At 43.9% G+C, this 9,853-nt stretch overlaps 1 long non-coding RNA gene across 1 annotated transcript; it reads right to left on the reverse strand.

The window, feature by feature from the left end:
- Positions 1–661: 661 nt before the first annotated feature.
- On the reverse strand, positions 662–9,636 carry LOC141411334 (uncharacterized). The gene is made up of 4 exons (XR_012436101.1): positions 9,490–9,636; positions 8,489–8,546; positions 4,390–5,263; positions 662–834 (listed from the first exon to the last, which is right to left on the reverse strand). It is a non-coding gene; the product is annotated as an uncharacterized lncRNA (long non-coding RNA).
- Positions 9,637–9,853: the final 217 nt, after the last annotated feature.

Consider the following 9,853-nt stretch of genomic DNA (forward strand, 5'->3'; position numbering starts at 1 on the left):
AGACATGTTGACAATACGTCAGCTTCAGAGGATGAATTGCGTTGGACCCAATGTGTTAACACACACAAGTAGGATCTGACTCAGAGTTAAGCACTCAGCAAATACTTGCTACTATTGCTTATCACACACATTTGTTTAATGGATCAATTTTTAAATATCAAAGCCTTTTTGCAGGCTGCAAAACTGTACTGTAGTGTTCTGGCCTAAAATTGCATCTAAAATGGAGCCTTTGATCACCTCTGCTAGTGGGCAAGTTTTGATCAAGCCCAATTATTTGCAAAGGACAAGCTTTAAATCTGACAGCTATGACCAAGTAGAGGTGTATTAATATCCAGTGAGACAAGAGGAAGGTCAGCTTTGTCAGTAAACAGCTTCAATGGCTCAAATGACTTTTTTCACATCCATTTATGACTTCTCTCCGTGGAAGACAGCGCTCTACCTTCCTTTGCATAACCGAATCGTGAAAAGTTTACAGACTCATAAAAGAAAGTTCCTAAATTGGAACCATGTTCAATGAGGCTGCTTAGGAGTGTCACTGTGAGTTTTGGAGGTGGACTTCGGTCGATTAGAAACTGAAGCTGATCCTTTGAAAATGAAAAAGGACACTTAGGTATCTGCTTTTTTTAAAAGTAATTTAAATATTTCCATGGTGGGGGGGGGGCAGGAAATCAATGGGGTTTTCCCTGGTTTGTTTCATTTTATTCAGGTTGAAAAATCCTGAAACCAGACACGGTGGTGCACAACTGTAGTCCCAGCACTGGGGAGATCAGGCCCAAGGATTGCTTGAGCCCAGGAATTCCAGGTCACCTTGTAGGGAATATTGCAAGACCTCAGCTAAAAAAAAAAAAAAAAAATTAAGACAAAACAAAGAAACAAAAACTGAACAAAACCATGAAACAAAGAAAGAAAAATCATTAGGGTAGAATTTTTAATGAAATCCCTATAGGTTTATAGTTTCCTCTCAAGGGGCTATAAAAACTCAACAAGGCTGGGCACTGGTGGCTCAGGCCTGTAATCCTAACTATTCAGGAGACAAAAACCAAGAGGCTCTCGGTTCCGAGCCAGCTCAGTCAAATAGTCTGTGAGACTATCTCAAAAATACCCAGCACACAAAGGGGCTGGTGGAGTGACTCAAGTAGTGGAGCACCTGCCTGGCAAGTGTAAGGCCCTGAGTCCAAACTCCAGTACCTCCAAAAAAAAAAAAAAAAAACGAACTCAGTGAGGGGTTGGAAGTGTGGCTCAGCGGTCATCATGAAGCAAGAGGCCCTGGGTTTGGTCCCCAAGCACTGGGGGGAAAAATCTCAGTAAGAATGAGACTTTCTTAGGGCAGAAATAAAAACGAACAAATAGGTGTTATCCCATTTTACACACACATATGGGGGAAATTTAACAAATGAGCAAGTCTTAAAGACTGGTCCTGTTGTATATGGTAGAAATTTGGATTTCTAATCTTTGGAAAAGCAACATTTATCTTAAAAACAAAATCAGCTTGACTGTGGTGTCCAAAGGAGGGCAGATAGATGCCCTCTCCATTAGGCAGGGCAGACAAGCAGCAAGGCAAGATGGCAGCAGTCAGGGCCATTACCAGAAATGACCTGGCAGGGGATTGGAAGGACAGCTGAGAAGCAGAGAAAACTGGAAGTTGCATGGCTTCCATCAGTGGCTGATCCTTGGGTACCCTACAGCATCAATTCAATATGAATCACCAAAGGCTATGGGTAATTAGAGGGTAAAAAGTATTTAGTAAGCATGTTTCATTGGACTGATCCCAGAGTCCTTTAGAAAAGGACAAAACTCCTCCTCAGAGAGATTCCCACACCAACAGAGGTTGGCTGATTGATGGCTTTGTTCTGCTGCCCTGGGCTCACCCTTCTTTTCATCTCTTTGTCCACTGTGCAAGATGTTCACATCTTCATATCTTTAGGAAGGAAAGTCTTGCTTGATACTTGCGGAATTGGTCCTGCCTTGACCCAAGCAGACACAGAGCAAGTAACCCCAGTGGTGGCTTTTCCTGGGTCTGTGATTTGGTCTTGAACAAACCAGGGAAGGCTTTGGCACCTCACATCCCAGTCAAACTCTATTATTGAGGTCAGGTCATGCCTCTTTGTTCTTTCTGGATTTCATTGCACAGCGCAGCTGTGAGCAAGATTTACATCATCATCAGAACATAAACAGTAAAATGTTGACCCAGCCAAAAATTATGGTATAACTATATTGAGAAGCTGGGAGAGGAGAGTTGGTAAGTGGAGGTAGGAAGTAAGGGGTGCACCAAGGAGTAGGAAAAGGAGGTGAAACCATGCTACATCTTAATTTTCTATAATAGAAAGAAATGGGATGATCTCTAAAATTGAAAAGCCAAGAAATAACAGTATCAACACATTACTTAGAAATGTAAGTATAAACATCAGACAAAATAGCTAGATTTTGCCTCTGGGAAACGAGATGCAAAAAGATTCAGAGGGTGTGGTAGAAGACTGCTATTTTTCATTATTATCTTTGTCATACTACCTTACTGTTAAAGCTAAACAAGTGTGCTTTTTTGAAAAAAAAAATTTAAAAGTGAAGCCATCTTCCTTTTCAAAGGTCACCTTTGAGCTACACAAACACTTGAAGTTATTCTTTCTCTCTCTTGGGCTACATCAAATTCATAGATAGGATGTGTGTTCTATTCTATCCAAAGTGTGTTAGGGGATGACGGGTTAAGAAGGTGTTAGGGGTGTGGGGAAAGGAAGGGGGTGGGGGGAAGGGGGGACTGGTGACCCTAACATTGTATCCACATATGAATAAAAGAAATATAAAAAAAAAAGAAGGTGTGTTAGTTGGCTTTCCATTCACTGTGACAAAATACCTGAGAAAATCAGCTTAAAAAAGGAATGAGTTATTTTGCTCATAGCTTCATGAGTTTCAGTCCATGGTCATTTGGCCCCATTGTTGTGGGCCTGTGGTAAGGCAGAACATCATGGGGGCGTGGGTTTCTGCGAAGCAGAGAGACAGGAAGAGGCCAGGGTCCCACTGTCCCCTTTAATGTCATGTCTCCAGTGGTCTTATTTCATTCCACTAGGCCCTCCCTCCTAAAGGTTGCATCACCTCCCAACAGTGCCACAGGCTGGCGACCATACCTGTAGCATTCAGATGTAAGCCATAACAGTAAATGTGGTCACCCCTTAGGAACATATCTCTTACTGGTGGCTCATCAGAATATCTCTTTTGGGAACAGAACACAGTAACAGATAATTTGCCACCATTTTTTTTTTTTAATCAAGCTGGTATCCGGAGGGGAAAAAGGAACCCTCTTACACCGTTAGTGGGAATGTAAACTAGCACAACCACTCTGGAAAAAAATTTGGAGGCTACTTGAAAAGCTAGACATTGATCTACCATTTGATCCAGCAATACCACTCTTGGGGATATACCCAAAAGACTGTGACACAGGTTACTCCAGAGGCACCTGCACACCCATGTTTATTGCGGCACTATTCACAATAGCCAAGTTATGGAAACAGCCAAGATGCCCCACCACTGACGAATGGATTAAGAAAATGTGGTATCTATACACAATGGAATTTTATGCAGCCATGAAGAAGAATGAAATGTTATCATTCGCTGGTAAATGGATGGAATTGGAGAACATCATTCTGAGTGAGGTTAGCCTGCCCCAAAAGACCAAAAATCGTATGTTCTCTCTCCTATGTGGACATTAGATCAAGGGCAAACACAACAATGGGATTGGACTTTGAGCACATGATAAAAGCAAGAGCACACAAGGGAGGGGTGAGGATAGGTAAGACACCTAAAAATCTAGCTAGCATTTGTTGCCCTAACGCAGAGAAACTAAAGCAGATACCTTAAAAGTAACTGAGGCCAATAGGAAAAGGGGACCAGGAACTAGAGAAAAGGTTAGATCAAAAAGAATTAACCTAGAAGGTAACACACACGCACAGGAAATTAATGTGAGTCAACTCCCTGTATAGCTATCCTTATCTCAATCAGCAAAAACCCTTGTTCCTTCCTATTATTGCTTATACTCTCTCTACAACAAAATTAGAAATAAGGGCAAAATAGTTTCTGCTGGGTATTGAGGGGGTGGGGGGAGAGGGAGGGGGCGGAGTGGGTGGTAAGGGAGGGGGTGGGGGTAGGGGAGAGAAATGACCCAAGCCTTGTATGCACATATGAATAATAAAGGAAAAAGAAAAAGCTGGTATCTGTTCTACTTCTACTCTGAAGAACAATAACTTTGCTTATAACAAAATGTAAGTATGAAGTTAGTGCAATATGAGGAACTTCCCCTAGCAATGAGAAGGGAAAAGACTCCCTCCTCTCTTCATGTGCTCAGCATTTTCAAGGAAAAACTGGATGACTGTCAGGGGACAATCTGAAAGGAACACCTACCTGCTGTGGTAGAAGACTAGAGCAGCTTGCCTCCAGATTCTGTCCAATGCTGAGATTTTGCATTGCCCTAGAAAAAGGTCTTGTATTTGGTCATCGCACTGTTGCATGCATAGTCTTTTTGTCCGTGCTATGAAAATCTGCTGACAATTTAGTGCCTCTTCTCACCCACACTTCCCACAAAGTATAGGACAGTTGTCAGCTGTGATAAGAGAAAATTGGAAGCCACTACTTGACATATATTTGTTTAATACTCTTTCATCATTACTGTCTGCTTTAAAAAATGGAGAAAAATACTGATGCCATCCTGCAAACCAGTAATAAATCTGCCTGGTTTGGTATTACAGTGATTTGTGAAGTCTTTTGATGTTTTGGATATCTGTGTTACACAGGAAATGGCCCAGCTCTGAACTCAGAGAGGAAGTGTGAAAAGTCCAATGCCAGTTTCTTAGGAAGTTGAACATGTCTGAGCTGTTCTTATAATCTTGAAACACATGAGTCAGCTCTCCCAGTGAACAGCCAGATTAATTGCAGGGTGTGGAGCCAACAGTCACCTTGGTTCCAAACCCAGCTCTGATGCACTGGCTCTGTGACCTTGGGCCAGTTATTTCATCCCTCTAGACATTGGTTTCTCTTCTGTAAAATGGGACTGACACCTGGATCAGTTAGGATGCTTTCAGTGTAGCAGAAAATTCAAATATAGTGGCTTTAACAGTCAAGAAATGGATGGGCTCTTATACCTAGGCATCTGCACATTATGAAGCCTTCAGGGATTTTGTTTCAGCAACTCAGTGATGTCCTTGAGGATGCAGGTTGGGCTGCTGTCTACAGTGTTGCTTCATTACATGGAGCTCCCTTCAGGGTCCCACGATGGCACCTAGAAGCAATCAGGATTCCTGGTTTTCTTGTTCATACCTGCTAAAGACAGAAACAACCTCTCCCTGTGGCCTTTCTCTAGCCCAAGAAAAAAATTTCCAGAAGCCCATGCAAACTTCCTCTAGATCCCATTGAGCTAAATTGGTCTCAAGTCCATTTCTGCACCAATGACTGCCAAAGGGATGAGAGTACTCTGACTTAATGAGGACCACCCAATGGAGCTGGCATCCATAGTTCAAATCCTGTGGCTGCCACAAGAGGGAAGAGTAGTGTAGACAGAGAGAAAAAAACCTCAAAGCCTAAAATAACATCCACCACACACACAAGGTCATTGAAAAGTTTAGACAAGACACAAGTAAAAGTACCTGAGATGGTTGGCAAAAAAGAAAAAAAAAAAATCATTTCCTTTCCAATTACTTAGCTTCAGCCCTCCAAAAAAATTTTAAATACTTTTCTGGGAGGGAAAAATGTACTATATAATGTGAATGATATGCTGCTTCAGACTGTGACATTAGCACGCATTCTAGGAGCCCTCAACAGAGCACACCAGGGCATCTGTGTGGGCCTGAAATACTAGCATTGTGGCCGTCCTCTGGACCAGTGTTGGACCTCTGTGGTGGGCACACAATCATGGTAACTAACCCAACACCCTTCCCTAACTCCTTTCTCTCTAGCCCTCTTCCAGCAGTGGCCACATGGCTTAGTTCTGGTCAGTGAGAAAGAAGAAATGGCTTCTGTAATACTTCTGTGAGGTTTTTATTTTCTTCCTAAAGATGCTGCCAGTCTATCTTTCTCCTTGCTGACAGCAGAGGTGACAGCTGGTCATTACCAGACTGTGAGGACATGCCTGAAGCTTAGCTGGACACCACTCCTCATGCCTGTAGTTCTACCTAATTAGAACTTATTATTTTAAGGGAGATCAAACCTGCCTTGGTCACTGCTCAGATCTCCTGCTGCAGAGAGTATAATGGACAGCCTTGTTCCTCTCTTTTGGATCTGCCCCTCCACTGATGCTGAGGCCACACTTCTAACAAGCTGCTCCTGGCCAAAAAGCCACTGCAGGCTCATTGCTGCGCCATGTGGGGATCCATCAATGGCAGCACTGTGTGAAGGACTCCCCACTGGTCTTGGCCAGAACTTGGCTGGCTGTACACTGCAGCCAGAGACGTTCTCTGTCCTCCTTTGTCCCCTTTCTTCCCTTCACAGGCCAGCATCATGCTCTGAAGGCTCTCCCCACTTTCCCCAGCCACCTCCTTTTCAGCTTTCACCAGCATTGCTCCAGCGAATGGTTTACCCATCTAATGCTGTCTTGGCCTCTGCTTCTCAGAAAACCCAATCTCATGCAGCCATTTGGGGCCAGTGATTTGGTTACTTGCGATCACAAATTTTCCTAACTGATATAGCTCCAGAAGATCCCTTATTTTAAGAATAGAAATGTTTGTGAGAAAACGAGTTATCACTGGAGAATTTAAAGAATTAAAAAAAAAATCACCCCTTTCCTTCCAGATTCTGAGTTATCATATTTAAGAAGCTATACATCAGTTAGGGACCAAAACATCAACTTTGTTACTGAAAAAGCTGGATCTGAAGCCAAAATGGGTGCCCCACAACTGCCCTTTTTGTGGTGCTGGGGATCAAACCCGAGCTGGGCAAGTGCTCTGTCACTGAGTGACATCCCCAGCCCCACAAGGGCCCAGTGAATTGAACCTCACCCACTTAGAACAGCTGAAGGACTTCAGGCTCATGAGAGATAGGGCCTGCCCTGCAGGGAGGAGTCTGGCAGTTAATCAACTCCCAGAAAAGCCCAAGGAGAGAGTGCACTGTGCAGGGGAGCCCTGCAGAGACACGTGGGCAATGGGACAGGTCCCACCTCTCCCTAATCAGCTGAGTCACAGGGCGTGGCTGAGGAGGTAGAAATTCTAGGACCTCAGAGAAGTAGAAATTCCTGTTCCCAGTGCTAACAGGATTGAGAGGACAAAGAGAGAGGTAGGGGATGGACCTTTCATCATAATTAGATTCCTATGATAAATATTTGGATATAAAATGTGAGAGAGATAGAAATGCTGATAGTTCACTGGCCCTGAAGTGGCCACAACACCCTGGCTCTGCACAGAGATCGCTGCTGATTCCACTCCACCTTTCTTGTCCTCATTTCCTGCTGCCCAATTTATCCTCCCATTGATTTAAATTTTATCTTTCTGCGATTCTGTGAGTCATTGGAAATGCTTTTTTTGGGTCAAACTGGCCATTTGCATAGCTACGTATATAAGCAATTCATTTAAAGACATGTATGGCTTTAGGTCTGTAGGGTGAGGCTGCCTGCTGGTTTCAACAACCAGCTTTGTTATTTTCCACTGTGCCTCAGTTTCCTGACCTGTAAGCGGGTGTAATAAGAGTATTTACTCCAGTGAACGGAGGTGACAGTTGGATGATTCAGCCCACCCAAAACCTTGGCACATGGTGAGGTCTCTCCAAATGCTCAATGTGGCTTTTATGGGCACAGGTGCACTGTGGCATAAGACCCCATGGATTCCTGACTGCAGGCGAGTCTGCAAGACTTCCAGAAGGTGGCAGACAGACAACAATTTTTGTCACATCATTGATCTTGGACTAGACTGACTAGAGGAGAAAAGCCAGTCTCCGTAGTGTGACTGCAAGGAGGTCACTAAGTATAAGGATTATAAATATAGACTCTGGTGTGCTCCCATAAAGCCCGGTTGGGAGGTGTGAACAGCCAGCACCAGCCTTCTGTAGTATCAGCTCTTCAAATGGAGATAAAGTCTCTGGGGACCAAGGCAGGGACTGCAGCTTGTCTAAGTGTCTACTTTAACCTGGGATCAGGGAGAATCCTCTTTAAAATATGCAAAGTGCTTGGAAGAAAGGCAAACCAGATCTGAACAGAATTCTGTTGCTGATTCTGTCTCAGGTATTCTGTATAAGGAACACGAACAAACTGGGAATGTTGTGTCTCAAAAGCCTAGAAATTCAATCAAGGCTCCCCCAGCGAGAGTAAGCAGGCCCTCTCTTGTTTGATGTGTAAATTAAAATGAGATTTTTCAAGACACTGATCAAGGAACTTAGGAGCTGCCAATGTGTACCTAAGAGTGTCAAGTGAGAAGTAATTTGAACACATACGGACCCTTCAAGCTACTTCCAGTGTCATCCGGAAATAGAAACAACTATAAAAACTCAGTTTAAGATCACAAAAACCCTTTAAACACCCTACCTGGGATATTGGAAGCTCCCACCACTTCTGGATGCAGCTAATTATGTAAGTTGCTCCACTGTAAATCACAATGAACAAAGTCAGCGGGTGAATCACACTCTTTACTGTCATGACCAGACATAAATTACCATAAAGACTTCCAAAGTGCTGCACTTTGAGAGAATGTGCTTGTCTATTTTTCCCACCTGTTGTTCACAGCACTCAGGCTGACAATGCACATGCAAATGCAAAACCAAGTCCCAGCCCCTGACTGTTCAAGGGACATGGGGTCTTTTGATTTTTTTAGAGAAGCCAAATATCTTCATTTTAAAGGATAAAGCCTCCTTATTTTTAAATGTTGAAAACTAATCACTTTCTTTTCTCTTTTGCAGTACTGGGATTTGAATTGAGGGCTTTGCATATGCTAACCAAGCACTCTCCCACTTGGGTTACACCTCTAACCCTTTTTTGCTTCAGTTATTTTTCAGATAGGGTCTCACATTTTTCCTCAAGAGTCTTCGGATTTAGCTCCTCTGACTTTCACCTCCTGCATAACTGGAATGACAGGCATGCTCCAACACACCTAGCTTATTTGTTGAGATTGGGGTCTGGATAACTTTTTGCCTGGACTGGCCTCTCTACCTCCCAAGTAGCTGGGATTACAGGTGTGAGCCACCACGCCCAGCCTCTAATCACTATTTCTACGAAAATAGAGAGGGATCATTGAGACACACCCAGGACTGTCTCCAGGTTGTGTGACCTTTATCTGGAGGATTATCTTGCACACCTACCTTTCTGGCCAAGAGCCCCAGGTACATATCACCACACCCCAAGCCAGCTCTGGGCACCTTTGATACGGCAAGTCTCTGAGAAATTCTGGTGGTGTTTCAGGCCTTTCTTCGCATTCCCATGTGAATCTTGGTTTCCTGGGCCCTTCAATCTTAGGCTTTCCCTGTCGGTATTAGTCCCCTCTGGCTCCCCCGCAAAATACCACACAAGTGGCTTAAGCAACAGAAACTCACTTCTCACATTCTGCACGCTGGAAATCCCAGTCAAGCTGTTGGCAGATTTGGTTTCCCCTGAGGCCTCTTGTCCTTGGCTTGCAGATGGCCACCCTCTCACTGCCTTCTTTGCATGGCTGTTTCTCTGTGTGTCCTCAGCTCCTCTTCTTGTAAGGACACCAGTCTGACTGGTTCAGGGCCCACTTCAACAGCCTTGTTAACTTAATGATCTCTTTGAAGACCTTACCTCCGAATACAGTCACATTCCGTGGTTCTACAGGTTAGGACTTCAGTATAGACATTTTGAGAGGGACACAGTTCAGGCCTCAGCCCCTCCACTTCTGTGATCCTGCCTCAGTTTTCTATTTCCTCCCTAGAGGTGAGG

This window comes from Castor canadensis, chromosome 10 (genome assembly GCF_047511655.1).
Source record: "Castor canadensis chromosome 10, mCasCan1.hap1v2, whole genome shotgun sequence".
NCBI lineage: Eukaryota > Metazoa > Chordata > Mammalia > Rodentia > Castoridae > Castor > Castor canadensis.